This window comes from Rutidosis leptorrhynchoides, chromosome 11, assembly GCF_046630445.1.
Source record: "Rutidosis leptorrhynchoides isolate AG116_Rl617_1_P2 chromosome 11, CSIRO_AGI_Rlap_v1, whole genome shotgun sequence".
Classification (NCBI taxonomy): Eukaryota; Viridiplantae; Streptophyta; class Magnoliopsida; order Asterales; family Asteraceae; genus Rutidosis; species Rutidosis leptorrhynchoides.
The window spans coordinates 192,329,265-192,344,818 of record NC_092343.1 but is presented as its reverse complement, the minus strand read 5'-3'; positions in this window follow the sequence as shown (position 1 = coordinate 192,344,818).

Sequence of the window (15,554 nt, the reverse complement as noted above, 5' to 3'; positions counted from 1 at the left end):
TGAAAGTATTCTTGATTTTATGTAACTAGAACTTGTATAATATATGAAGAACACTTAGAACTTGAAGATAGAACTTGAGAGAGATCAATTAGATGAAGAAAATTGAAGAATGAAAGTGTTTGTAGGTGTTTTTGGTCGTTGGTGTATGGATTAGATATAAAGGATATGTAATTTTGTTTTCATGTAAATAAGTCATGAATGATTACTCATATTTTTGTAATTTTATGAGATATTTCATGCTAGTTGCCAAATGATGGTTCCCACATGTGTTAGGTGACTCACATGGGCTGCTAAGAGCTAATCATTGGAGTGTATATACCAATAGTACATATATCTAAAAGTTATGTATTGTACGAGTACGAATACGGGTGCATACGAGTAGAATTGTTGATGAAACTGAACGAGGATGTAATTGTAAGCATTTTTGTTAAGTAGAAGTATTTTGATAAGTGTATTGAAGTCTTTCAAAAGTGTATCAATACATATTAAAACACTACATGTATATACATTTTAACTGAGTCGTTAAGTCATCGTTAGTCGTTACATGTAAGTGTTGTTTTGAAACCTTTAGGTTAACGATCTTGTTAAATGTTGTTAACCCAATGTTTATAATATCAAATGAGATTTTAAATTATTATATTATCATGATATTATCATGTATGAATATCTCTTAATATGATATATATACATTAAATGTCTTTACAACGATAATCGTTACATATACGTCTCGTTTAAAAATCATTAAGTTAGTAGTCTTGTTTTTACATATGTAGTTCATTGTTAATATACTTAATGATATGTTTACTTATCATAGTATCATGTTAACTATATATATATCCATATATATGTCATCATATAGTTTTTACAAGTTTTAACGTTCGTGAATCACCGGTCAACTTGGGTGGTCAATTGTCTATATGAAACATATTTCAATTAATCAAGTCTTAACAAGTTTGATTGCTTAACATGTTGGAAACATTTAATCATGTAAATATCAATCTCAATTAATATATATAAACATGGAAAAGTTCGGGTCACTACAGTACCTACCCGTTAAATAAATTTCGTCCCGAAATTTTAAGCTGTTGAAGGTGTTGACGAATCTTCTGGAAATAGATGCGGGTATTTCTTCTTCATCTGATCTTCACGCTCCCAGGTGAACTCGGGTCCTCTATGAGCATTCCATCGAACCTTAACAATTGGTATCTTGTTTTGCTTAAGTCTTTTAACCTCACGATCCATTATTTCGACGGGTTCTTCGATGAATTGAAGTTTTTCGTTGATTTGGATTTCATCTAACGGAATAGTGAGATCTTCTTTAGCAAAACATTTCTTCAAATTCGAGATGTGGAAAGTGTTATGTACAGCCGCGAGTTGTTGAGGTAACTCAAGTCGGTAAGCTACTGGTCCGACACGATCAATAATCTTGAATGGTCCAATATACCTTGGATTTAATTTCCCTCGTTTACCAAATCGAACAACGCCTTTCCAAGGTGCTACTTTAAGCATGACCATCTCTCCAATTTCAAATTCTATATCTTTTCTTTTAATGTCAGCGTAGCTCTTTTGTCGACTTTGGGCGGTTTTCAACCGTTGTTGAATTTAGATGATCTTCTCGGTAGTTTCTTGTATAATCTCTGGACCCGTAATTTGTCTATCCCCCACTTCACTCCAACAAATCGGAGACCTGCACTTTCTACCATAAAGTGCTTCAAACGGCGCCATCTCAATGCTTGAATGGTAGCTGTTGTTGTAGAAAAATTCTGCTAACGGTAGATGTCGATCTCAACTGTTTCCGAAATTAATAACACATGCTCGTAGCATGTCTTTAAGCGTTTGTATCGTCCTTTCGCTCTGCCCATCAGTTTGTGGATGATAGGCAGTACTCATGTCTAGACGAGTTCCTAATGCTTGCTGTAATGTCTGCCAGAATCTTGAAATAAATCTGCCATCCCTATCAGAGATAATAGAGATTGGTATTCCATGTCTGGAGATGACTTCCTTCAAATACAGTCATGCTAACTTCTCCATCTTGTCATCTTCTCTTATTGGCAGGAAGTGTGCTGATTTGGTGAGACGATCAACTATTACCCAAATAGTATCAAAACCACTTGCAGTCCTTGGCAATTTAGTGATGAAATCCATGGTAATGTTTTCCCATTTCCATTCCGGGATTTCGGGTTGTTGAAGTAGACCTGATGGTTTCTGATGCTCAGCTTTGACCTTAGAACACGTCAAACATTCTCCTACGTATTTAGCAACATCGGCTTTCATACCCGGCCACCAAAAATGTTTCTTGAGATCCTTGTACATCTTCCCCGTTCCAGGATGTATTGAGTATCTGGTTTTATGAGCTTCTCTAAGTACCATTTCTCTCATATCTCCAAATTTTGGTACCCAAATCCTTTCAGCCCTATACCGGGTTCCGTCTTCCCGAATATTAAGATGCTTCTCCGATCCTTTGGGTATTTCATCCTTTAAATTTCCCTCTTTTAAAACTCCTTGTTGCGCCTCCTTTATTTGAGTAGTAAGGTTATTATGAATCATTATATTCATAGATTTTACTCGAATGGGTTCTCTGTCCTTCCTGCTCAAGGCATCGGCTACCACATTTGCCTTCCCCGGGTGGTAACGAATCTCAAAGTCGTAATCATTCAATAATTCAATCCACCTACGCTGCCTCATATTCAGTTGTTTCTGATTAAATATGTGTTGAAGACTTTTGTGGTCGGTATATATAATACTTTTGACCCCATATAAGTAGTGCCTCCAAGTATTTAATGCAAAAACAACCGCGCCTAATTCCAAATCATGCGTCGTATAATTTTGTTCGTGAATCTTCAATTGTCTAGACGCATAAGCAATCACCTTCGTTCGTTGCATTAATACACAACCGAGACCTTGCTTTGATGCGTCACAATAAATCACAAAATCATCATTCCCTTCAGGCAATGACAATATAGGTGCCGTAGTTAGCTTTTTCTTCAATAACTGAAACGCTTTCTCTTGTTCATCATTCCATTCAAATTTCTTCCCTTTATGCGTTAATGCAGTCAAGGGTTTTGCTATTCTGGAAAAGTCTTAGATGAACCTTCTGTAGTAACTAGCTAGTCCTAAAAACTGGCGTATGTGTTTCGGAGTTTTCGGGGTTTCACACTTTTCATCAGTTTCTATCTTTGCCGGATCCACCTTAATACCTTCTTTGTTCACTATGTGACCGAGGAATTGAACTTCTTCCAACCAAAATGCACACTTTGAAAACTTAGCGTACAATTCTTCCTTCCTCAATACTTCTAACACCTTTCTCAAATGTTCACCGTGTTCTTGGTCATTCTTTGAGTAAATAAGTATGTCATCAATGAAAACAATGACAAACTTGTCAAGGTATGGTCCACACACTCGGTTCATAAGGTCCATGAACACAGCTGGTGCATTAGTTAAACCAAACGGCATGACCATAAACTCGTAATGACCGTAACGTGTTCTGAAAGCAGTCTTTGGAATATCATCTTCTTTCACCCGCATTTGATGATACCCGGAACGTAAGTCAATCTTTGAATAAACAGAAGAGCCTTGTAGTTGATCAAATAAGTCGTCGATTCTCGGTAGTGGGTAGCGGTTCTTGATGGTAAGTTTATTCAACTCTCGGTAGTCGATACACAACCTGAATGTACCATCTTTCTTCTTGACAAACAAAACAGGAGCTCCCCACGGTGATGTGCTTGGTCGAATGAAACCACGCTCTAAAAGTTCTTGTAATTGGCTTTGCAGTTCTTTCATCTCGCTGGGTGCGAGTCTGTAAGGAGCACGAGCTATTGGTGCAGCTCCTGGTACAAGATCTATTTGAAATTCAACGGATCGATGTGGGGGTAATCCCGGTAATTCTTTCGGAAATACATCGGGAAATTCTTTTGCAATGGGAACATCATTGATGCTCTTTTCTTCAGTTTGAACTTTCTCAACGTGTGCTAGAACAGCATAGCAACCTTTTCTTATTAGTTTTTGTGCCTTCAAATTACTAATAAGATGTAGCTTCGTGTTGCCCTTTTCTCCGTACACCATTAAGGGTTTTCCTTTTTCTCGTATAATGCGAATTGCATTTTTGTAACAAACGATCTCTGCTTTCACTTCTTTCAACCAGTCCATACCGATTATCACATCAAAACTCCCTAACTCTACGGGTATCAAATCAATCTTAAATGTTTCGCTAACCAGTTTAATTTTTCGATTCCGACATATATTATCTGCTGAAATTAATTTACCATTTGCTAATTCGAGTAAAAATTTACTATCCAAAGGCGTCAATGGACAACTTAATTTAGCACAAAAATCTCTACTCATATAGCTTCTATCCGCACCCGAATCAAATAAAACGTAAGCAGATTTATTGTCAATAAGAAACGTACCCGTAACAAGCTCCGGGTCTTCCTGTGCCTCTGCCGCATTAATATTGAAAACTCTTCCGCGGCCTTGTCCATTCGTGTTCTCCTGGTTCGGGCAATTTCTAATAATGTGGCCCGGTTTTCCACATTTATAACAAACTACATTGGCATAACTTGCTCCGACGCTACTTGCTCCGCCATTACTCGTTTCGACACCATTTGTTCCTTTCATTCTGTTAACCCCTGGTCCGTAGACCTCACACTTCGCCGCGCTATGACCATTTCTTTTACACTTGTTGCAAAATTTGGTGCAGAACTCCGAGTGATACTTTTCACACCTTTGGCATAGCTGCTTCTGATTGTTGTTGTTGTTGCGGTTATTATTGTTATTGGGATGATTGTTGTAGTTGCTGTTGTTGTTGTTGTTGTTGTTGGGCCGTTTGTTGTAGTTACGATTGATGTTGCGATTGTTGGGATAATTGTTGCGATTATTGTTGTAATTGTTGTTGTTGTTGTATTGGTGATTCTTATCATCGTTTTCCTCCCACTTTCTTTTGACTTGCTTCACATTGGCCTCTTCTGCAGTCTGTTCTTTAATTCTTTCTTCAATCTGGTTCACTAGTTGTGAGCCATTCTACATGCCTGTTGTATGGAGGCGGGCTCGTGTGAACTTATATCTTCTTGGATTCTTTCCGGTAATCCTTTCACAAACGTGTCGATCTTCTCTTCCTCATCTTCGAAAGCTCCCGGACACAATAGGCACAATTCTGTGAATCGTCTTTCGTACGTGGTAATATCAAATCCTTGAGTTCGTAACCCTCTAAGTTCTGTCTTGAGCTTATTGACCTCGGTTCTGGGACGGTACTTCTCGTTCATCAAGTGCTTGAATGCTGACCACGGTAGTGCGTACGCATCGTCTTGTCCCACTTGCTCTAGATAGGTATTCCACCATGTTAACGCAGAACCTGTGAAGGTATGCGTAGCGTACTTCACTTTGTCCTCTTCAGTACACTTACTTATGGCAAACACCGATTCGACCTTCTCGGTCCACCGTTTCAATCCGATCGGTCCTTCGGTTCCATCAAATTCCAAAGGTTTGCAGGCAGTGAATTCTTTGTAGGTGCATCCTACACGATTTCCTGTACTGCTAGATCTAAGGTTATTGTTGGTATGTAGCGCAGCCTGTACTGCAGCTATGTTTGAAGCTAGAAAAGTACGGAATTCCTCTTCATTCATATTCACGGTGTGTCGAGTAGTCGGTGCCATTTCCTTCAAAATAGTCAAATGGAACAAGTTAATCATACAGAATATTAAGAGTAGTTAATAGTATTTCGTAGCATAATATGAACTCATTTATAAAAGCTTTTTCTTCATATTAGTTTTTTATAAGTTTAAATTCGGGTAGTACCTACCCGTTAAGTTCATACTTAGTAGCTAATATACAATTCAACTACTACAATTCTATATGAAAAACTGATTATAATAATATTTCGCGTTCAAACTTTTACACAATATTTTACAAACTTACAATACCGCTTATTTTACATATAGCATGAAATATAGCACACAATAAATTTGATACAAGATAGTTGTGAAGATAATTCTAGCTAGTACACAAGTCGTTCAGCAAAGGCAATAAAGACACGTAATTCATACGTCCAGAAACAAGTCATGCATTCTGGTTTTACTAGGATTACTTCCCATCCTTGGTCTTGTGGAACATAACCGTTATGGCCGTTGATAAGACAGCGTGTTGTAACTTCGTCAAAGGGACGAGGGTTACGTAATGTCCAACAGTCCCGTAACAATCTAAAAACCTCATTTCTTACCCCAATTACCGACTCCGTCACTTGTGGAAACGTTTTGTTTAATAGTTGTAGCCCGATGTTCTTGTTCTCACTTTGGTGAGAAGCGAAGATTACTAATCCGTAAGCATAACATGCTTCTTTATGTTGCATGTTAGCTGCTTTTTCTAAATCACAAAGTCCAATATTCGGATATATTGAGTCAAAATAATTTCTTAACCCATTGCGTAAAATAGCATTTGGGTTCCCCGCAATATATGCGTCAAAGTAAACACATCGTAACTTATGGATCTCCCAAGATTTCATCAATCATGTCTCCGGGTAGGTCTCTTAAAATATTGGGTTGTCTATCCATTTTGTGTTTTTATACTGTAAAATAGACAAGAGTTAGATTCATAAAAAAAATACTTATTAATACAAGCAATTTTTACATATATCATAAAGCATAAGCACACTATATTACATATATTACACCACACGAATACAACTATCTTATTCCGACTCGCTTGTTTCTTCTTCTTCGGTTTTGGTTCGTTTTGCCAAGTTTCTAGGGATATATGATGTTCCCCTAATACGAGCCGTAATTTTCCACATTGGTTTAGAAAAACCTGGTGGTTTAGAGGTTCCCGGGTCATTGTTACAACTTAAGGACTTCGGGAGTTGACGATACATATAAAGTTCATCGGGGTTGGAATTAGATTTCTCTATTTTTATGCCCTTTCTCTTATTATTTTCTTTTGCCTTTTTAAATTCAGTTGGGGTAATTTCTATAACATCATCGGAATTCTCGTCGGAATCCGATTCATCGGAGAATTGGTAATCCTCCCAATATTTTGCTTCCTTGGCGGAAACACCATTGACCATAATTAACCTTGGTCGGTTGGTTGAGGATTTTCTTTTACTTAACCGTTTTATTATTTCCCCCACCGGTTCTATTTCTTCATCCGGTTCCGATTCTTCTTCCGGTTCCGATTCTTCTTCCGGTTCCGACTCTTCTTCCGGTTCCTCTTCGGGAACTTGTGAATCAGTCCACGAATCATTCCAATTTACATTTGACTCTTCATTATTATTAGGTGAGTCAATGGAACTTGTTCTAGAGGTAAACATCTATCACATAATATCAAACGCGTTAAGAGATTAATATATCACATAATACTCACATGTTAAAAATATATAGTTTCCAACAAAATTTGTTAAGCAATCATTTTTCAAGTAAACACGGTCGAAGTCCAGACTCACTAATGCATCCTAACAAACTCGATAAGACACACTAATGCAAAATTCTGGTTCTCTAAGACCAACGCTCGGATACCAACTGAAATGTCCCGTTCTTATTGATTAAAAACGTTCCATAATAATTGATTTCGTTGCGAGGTTTTGACCTCTATATGAGACGTTTTTCAAAGACTTCATTCATTTTAAAACAAACCATAACCTTTATTTCATCAATAAAGGTTTAAAAAGCTTTACGTAGATTATCAAATAATGATAATCTAAAATATCCTGTTTACACACGACCATTACATAATGGTTTACAATACAAATATGTTACAACAAAATAAGTTTCTTGAATGCAGTTTTTACACAATATCATACAAGCATGGACTCCAAATCTCGTCCTTATTTAAGTATGTGACAGCGGAAGCTCTTAATAATCACCTGAGAATAAACATGCTTAAAACGTCAACAAAAATGTTGGTGAGTTATAGGTTTAACCTATATATATCAAATCATAATAATAGACCACAAGATTTCATATTTCAATACATATCCCATACATAGAGATAAAAATCATTCATATGGTGAACACCTAGTAACCGACATTAACAAGATGCATATATAAGAATATCCCCATCATTCCGGGACACCCTTCGGATATGATATAAATTTCGAAGTACTAAAGCATCCGGTACTTTGGATGGGGTTTGTTAGGCCCAATAGATCTATCTTTAGGATTCGCGTCAATTAGGGTGTCTGTTCCCTAATTCTTAGATTACCAGATTTAATAAAAAGGGGCATATTCGATTTCGATAATTCAACCATAGAATATAGTTTCACGTACTTGTGTCTATTTTGTAAATCATTTATAAAACCTGCATGTATTCTCATCCCAAAAATATTAGATTTTAAAAGTGGGACTATAACTCACTTTCACAGATTTTTACTTTGTCGGGAAGTAAGACTTGGCCACTGTTGATTCACGAACCTATAACAATATATGCATATATATTAAAGTATTTTCAAAATATATTTACAACACTTTTAATATATTTTGATGTTTTAAGTTTATTAAGTCAGCTGTCCTCGTTAGTAACCTACAACTAGTTGTCCACGGTTAGATGTACAGAAATAAATAGATAAATATTATCTTGAATCAATCCACGACCCAGTGTATACGTATCGCAGTATTGATCACAACTCAAACTATATATATTTTGGAATCAACCTCAACCCTATATAGCTAACTCCAACATTCACATATAGAGTGTCTATGGTTGTTCTGAAATATATATAGATGTGTCGACATGATAGGTCGAAACATTGTATACGTGTCTATAGTATCTCAAGATTACATAATATACAATACAAGTTGATTAAGTTATGGTTGGAATAGATTTGTTACCAATTTTCACGTAGCTAAAATGAGAAAAATTATCCAATCTTGTTTTACCCATAACTTCTTCATTTTAAATCCGTTTTGAGTGAATCAAATTGCTATGGTTTCATATTGAACTCTATTTTATGAATCTAAACAGAAAAGTATAGGTTTATAGTGGGAAAAATAAGTTACAAGTCATTTTTGTAAAGGTAGTCATTTCAGTCGAAAGAACGACGTCTAGATGACCATTTTAGAAAACATACTTCCACTTTGAGTTTAACCATAATTTTTGGATATAGTTTCATGTTCATAATAAAAATCATTTTCTCAGAATTAAAACTTTTAAATCAAAGTTTATCATAGTTTTTAATTAACTAACCCAAAACAGCCCGCGGTGTTACTACGACGGCGTAAATCCGATTTTACGGTGTTTTTTGTGTTTCTAGGTTTTAAATCATTAAGTTAGCATATCATATAGATATAGAACATGTATTTAGTTAATTTTAAAAGTCAAGTTAGAAGGATTAACTTTTGTTTGCGAACAAGTTTAGAATTAACTACACTATGTTCTAGTGATTACGAGTTTAAACCTTCGAATTAGATAGTTTTATATATATGAATCGAATGATGTTATGAACATCATTACTACCTTAAGTTCCTTGGATAAACCTACTGGAAAAGAGAAAAATGGATCTAGCTTCAACGGATCCTTGGATGGCTCGAAGTTCTTGAAGCAGAATCATGACACGAAAACAAGTTCAAGTAAGATCATCACTTGAAATAAGATTGTTATAGTTATAGAAATTGAACCAAAGTTTGAATATGATTATTACCTTGTATTAGAATGATAACCTACTGTAAGAAACAAAGATTTCTTGAGGTTGGATGATCACCTTACAAGATTGGAAGTGAGCTAGCAAACTTGAAAGTATTCTTGATTTTATGTAACTAGAACTTGTAGAATATATGAAGAACACTTAGAACTTGAAGATAGAACTTGAGAGAGATCAATTAGATGAATAAAATTGAAGAATGAAAGTGTTTGTAGGTGTTTTTGGTCGTTGGTGTATGGATTAGATATAAAGGATATGTAATTTTGTTTTCATGTAAATAAGTCATGAATGATTACTCATATTTTTGTAATTTTATGAGATATTTCATGCTAGTTGCCAAATGATAGTTCCCACATGTGTTAGGTGACTCACATGGGCTGCTAAGAGCTGATCATTGGAGTGTATATACCAATAGTACATATATCTAAAAGTTGTGTATTGTACGAGTACGAATACGGGTGCATACGAGTAGAATTGTTGATGAAACTGAACGAGGATGTAATTGTAAGCATTTTTGTTAAGTAGAAGTATTTTGATAAGTGTATTGAAGTCTTTCAAAAGTGTATAAATACATATTAAAACACTACATGTATATACATTTTAACTGAGTCGTTAAGTCATCGTTAGTCGTTACATGTAAGTGTTGTTTTGAAACCTTTAGGTTAACGATCTTGTTAAATGTTGTTAACCCAATGTTTATAATATCAAATGAGATTTTAAATTATTATATTATCATGATATTATCATGTATGAATATCTCTTAATATGATATATATACATTAAATGTCTTTACAACGATAATCGTTACATATATGTCTCGTTTAAAAATCATTAAGTTAGTAGTCTTGTTTTTACATATGTAGTTCATTGTTAATATACTTAATGATATGTTTACTTATCATAGTATCATGTTAACTATATATATATCCATATATATGTCATCATATAGTTTTTACAAGTTTTAACGTTCGTGAATCACCGGTCAACTTGGGTGGTCAATTGTCTATATGAAACATATTTCAATTAATCAAGTCTTAACAAGTTTGATTGCTTAACATGTTGGAAACATTTAATCATGTAAATATCAATCTCAATTAATATATATAAACATGGAAAAGTTCGGGTCACTACAGCGTATTTGTATTGATTATAGAAAATGAAATGACGCCACTAGAAAAGATCACTTTCCCCTACCTTTCATTGATCAAATATTGGAAAGGTTGGTCGGGAACAGTTACTATTGTTTTCTTGACGGTTTCTCCGGATATTTTCAAATTCCAATATGTCATACCCCGAAATAGGGCCGGGGAAATATGACTTCACAATATCACAACACAAGTATGTATAAACGAGAACGACTCTATATGAGACGTTTTAATTGATAACTAATGTATTAAAGCAGTGGAAAGTATTATGTCATTACAATAAATGTTTTAATGCAATAATATGAATATTAAAATGCGGACTCCAAATGCAGCAAAGTCCAAATAGCACACAATCTTTAGCAATCTTCACCTGAGACAAAACATGCTTAAAGTGTCAACCAAAAAGGTTGACTGAACAACATAGGTTTAATATATATAGTTTTAGACCACAAGATTTAGTTATCAAAAGTAAATGCTGAAGTTATGATATCGAGACATAAACAAAGGTACCCCTGGACACCTTGAACTGTCAGTGTCGTTTAATCATTATTATGTAACCAAAGACCAACGGTCAAATGGTTAGAGACGTCACTCTCAATAGCGCTATTCACAATAACTAAGCTTACCAAAATTCCAGTAATTAACGATATCATGGTAGGGATTTAGCATGAATCAAAGCATGTCAGCACAGTTAAACAGTTTTCAGGTACTTGTGTCTAAGTGTAAAACAGTTTAAAAGCAAGCATGTGTCTCACCCCAAAGTTATAAAACAGTTAAGAAATAGTAAAAAGAGGGGCTATGAAGTTCACCTTAGTAGCAAGCAATAAATTTCCACGCAAGTAGTATGAATGGAGTGTGTAAGCGGAGATCTCAACCCAGAGATGTAATGTTCAATTAATTAATGTCTAATAGACATAAAGCTTATTTATTAATATAGCAAACTATATTAACAGTGACCGTTTTCGAGAAAAGTTATATTTATATAAGTGATAATATACTTATTGTACTTAAGTGTTACTGTATAGGTTATACTAATAATAGTATTATTATTTAATTAATCAACTATTATGTAATCTTATCATTACATGTGTTACATATATATAAATATACACCTTTGTGATACATACATATATTTTTTATCCTTATAATACATGTATATGTTCATACCTATACAATATATATGTATATTTTCTATGTAAGTGATACATATATAAATAGAAAGGTGGTACATATATATATACACATACTATTACCTATCAACTTTAACTATTATTTTATATTATGGTATTTTTTTTAAAATGACTAGATAAGTTTTTAACTCTTCCATTTATCTTATCTAAACTTGTAACTTATATGTTTTCAAATTATCATTATCATCTTATTTATCTCTTAACTTTATTAATATGTTTACAATGATACATACATACATACTTTTATAATGTTTTATTAATTTTTTCTAAGTTACATGTATATTACTATCTAACAAGATGAACTAAGCAATTTTAGTAAATAGTAAATATATAAATATTTGTATATATGTATAGTACATCGTGTGTATATATATATATACTTCCTGACAACCCATGTGATCAAAAGGCTTTAAAAAAAAATTCAATCTTATTATTTATATGTTTATGTTTATATATTGGTATTATATGTTGACCAATTTGTGGTGGGGTCATGAGCAATTTTACTAGTAAAGAATTTGTGGACAAGAGATGTCCAACGCATATGTTTTAGGTGGAACAAATTTACTTGATAGCTATATAAAAGGTGTACATATGCAGAGAACAAAACACCATGGTGTTCATTACAAAACAATTCTGTAGAATATTATTCCGTATTATTATTTCTTCTTTTTTTTTACACAAACAGTATCTTTATACATTTTATAACCATAATCATAATCTTTAAATCTTCTTCAAGTTATTTATTCATACATACTTGTTAAAATTCATTCTTATATACTCTTATGCAACATTAAGGAATTTAAATACATAAAAGGTATAATTAAATTGTAGGTTTATGGGATACCTTAAGAGTGGTTTTAGCATGATAAAGTGATGTTGGATGGTGGTGGAAAAATCGATCAGCAGCAGCAGCAAAACAGTGACAAAAAGTGACCCAAAAGTGGCGGTTCATGGTGGTTCTTGGCGGTGGACAGCAACAGAAAAATCACAGCTGCAGGTGGCGATTCAGGGGCTATTTTGGGTGGTGTTTGGTGGTTGAAAACAGCAACAAAAGCTGCTTTTTAGGTGACGGTTGAACTGCAGAAAAAGGCTGAGATGATGGCCGTTTGCAGCTGCTAAAAGGCAGCCTGTTTTGCATCTGTTTTGGCGAGAAGGAGCAGCAGAAGCTGCTGTATACGGGCGGCAGTTGGAGGATGCAGATGGCAGCAGAGGGTGGCGATAGTGGTTGGACTGTTTTGATGGTGCAGGAACAGCAGCTAAGCTGCAGAAGAATGGCGGATAAAGGGGACTATTTTGGGACGTTTTGGTGGTCGAACGGGAGCATTATGGTGCGGCTAGAGTGGTGGTGATTGGGTTGCAAACTACCGAACCAAAAACAAGGAGAGGGGAAAAGAAATTGGGTGTTTTGCTAGTGAAAATTGTGAATGAAAACTATGGGACTTGGGGTTCTTTTTTTATAGAGTGCATTTGCTAGAATTTGGATCACAATCAAATTGTTCAAAAGTGATCTAGAAAGGGAATTAGTATAAATTTCAAATTAGGATTAGTCTTGATAAGGTTTTGATTAGATTAGGATTGCTTATTTGATTTAGATTAGGAGTTGTTTGTTATTTATCTCTTTTATTTGTTTTTTTTATTTGTTTTATATATATTTTTTTACTACTAAATAAGCTAGCCGTTTTTTTTTATTAATTGTAGTATTATTTATTTTTTTTATTTTTTTTATTTTCGGCTCTTATATTTATATATATATATATATATATATATATATATATATATATATATATATATATATATATATATATATATATATATATATATATATACATATATTTGAATACATATATATATATATATATATATATATATATATATATATACATATATTTATATACATATATATTTGATAAGTATCATTTTATTTACCACTTTTACTACTACAAGTTTAATTATTTTTATTTACATTCCCATTAGTTGTAATTTATATAATTGTCACCCCTTTTTTTGTTACTTATAGATAGTTTATAATATCACAAAATACATAAACTTTAATTGACAGAGAGTGTCGACTAAAAATTTACTATTCGGTCGATGTTTTGTTAATCAAAGTTTACGAGCACATAAGAGTCCTAAGGCAATTAGTAAAAACAAAAATGAAAAAGTGAGGGTCGTTATAGTACCTCCCCGTTAATGAAAACTTCGTCCCGAAGTTTTAGGTAGACTTCTCGAATGCATCTGCGGTTGAGAAGAGATGAGGATATTTTCGTCTCATTTGGTCTTCACGTTCCCTGGTATACTCGGGGCCTCTACGTGAATTTCAATGAATTTTAACAATAGGAACTGTTGCACTGTTTCAAGCGTTTGATCTCACGATCCATAACTTCTACAGGTTTTTCTATGAAGTGCATTTTATTATCAATGCGGACGTCATCCAAAGGGATATCAAGAGTGTCATCTGACTAAGTTTCCTCGAAAGGGACGATGATGCTATACAGGCATTTCAGTAAAATGAAATGCCATGAACATTGCTAAGCTCTTTTATAAAGCTTGAGTGTTTATGCCGCAATAGTAGGGCAAACAAGACAGAGAGGAGTACGTGGAGATCAAGGCTATGTAATTTGATGCATGGCTCATGCTTATTACAGATAGTACCAACTTTTATTTTCAAAAAGTAACCGTAGACATGATGCCTCTGGTTTCTAAGAAATTCCTAATGTGAATCGACGAAAGGAGATGTCAGCTGAGCAGTCACTAACCAGGCTTATATACAAGTATGCCACAATAACTAAGATGCTCTCATGATAGTATGCGTGATTAATGAAAGATATCATTCAGTGTATTATTATACATGCGAACTTATCCTTGGAAATAGTTTTTGATAGCACGTTGTAGAATGTAACTTCATGATCATGATTTCAGTTACATGTTAAATCAGGGATCGAAACTTTACTAGGATAACATCTAGTTATAACCCACGAAGGAAGAAATGTTCAGAGTAACCACATAAATACCATAAACGTTTAAGGTAACTCCTTTAGAGAGGATAGCGAGGATTATAAATTATATTTCTGATAGGAAACTGCTAGAAAAGGTGTGATCTCTTAATGAGAAGGACGTTCTCGCACAGATGGAGAGTCGATCTATCATTCATTATGAGTTTAAGTGCGGATGAGAATAAATGTGGATTATTGGCTATAAAGAATAGTTTACACTGGGTGAGGAAATATCTGAGAAATGCTTTCTTATGTCAAAAAGATATTAAATCATAGAATTGACGTGTTACGAGGTTGTTGTGGTTTAGCCGTGAGATATCAGAAGTAAAATCTTCTCAACAGTCAACCTTACAAGGGAAAAATTACTGAGAACATAGAGTTTTGAATGATGAACTCAATGGTAAGTTTCGAAGGGCAAGAGGAATTGTGATTAATAAGTGGTGTAGAATAATAATGAAAATTTTTATGTAAACAAGCAATGAAAATTTTATAGAAGTTCGAGTCGTTTAAGGTGACAATGTAAAAAGAAACGAAGTTCTTAATAAAACTAGAGTTATGTACAACATGTACTATTTTGAGTAAAATATCTTTTGAATAAAATAATTGA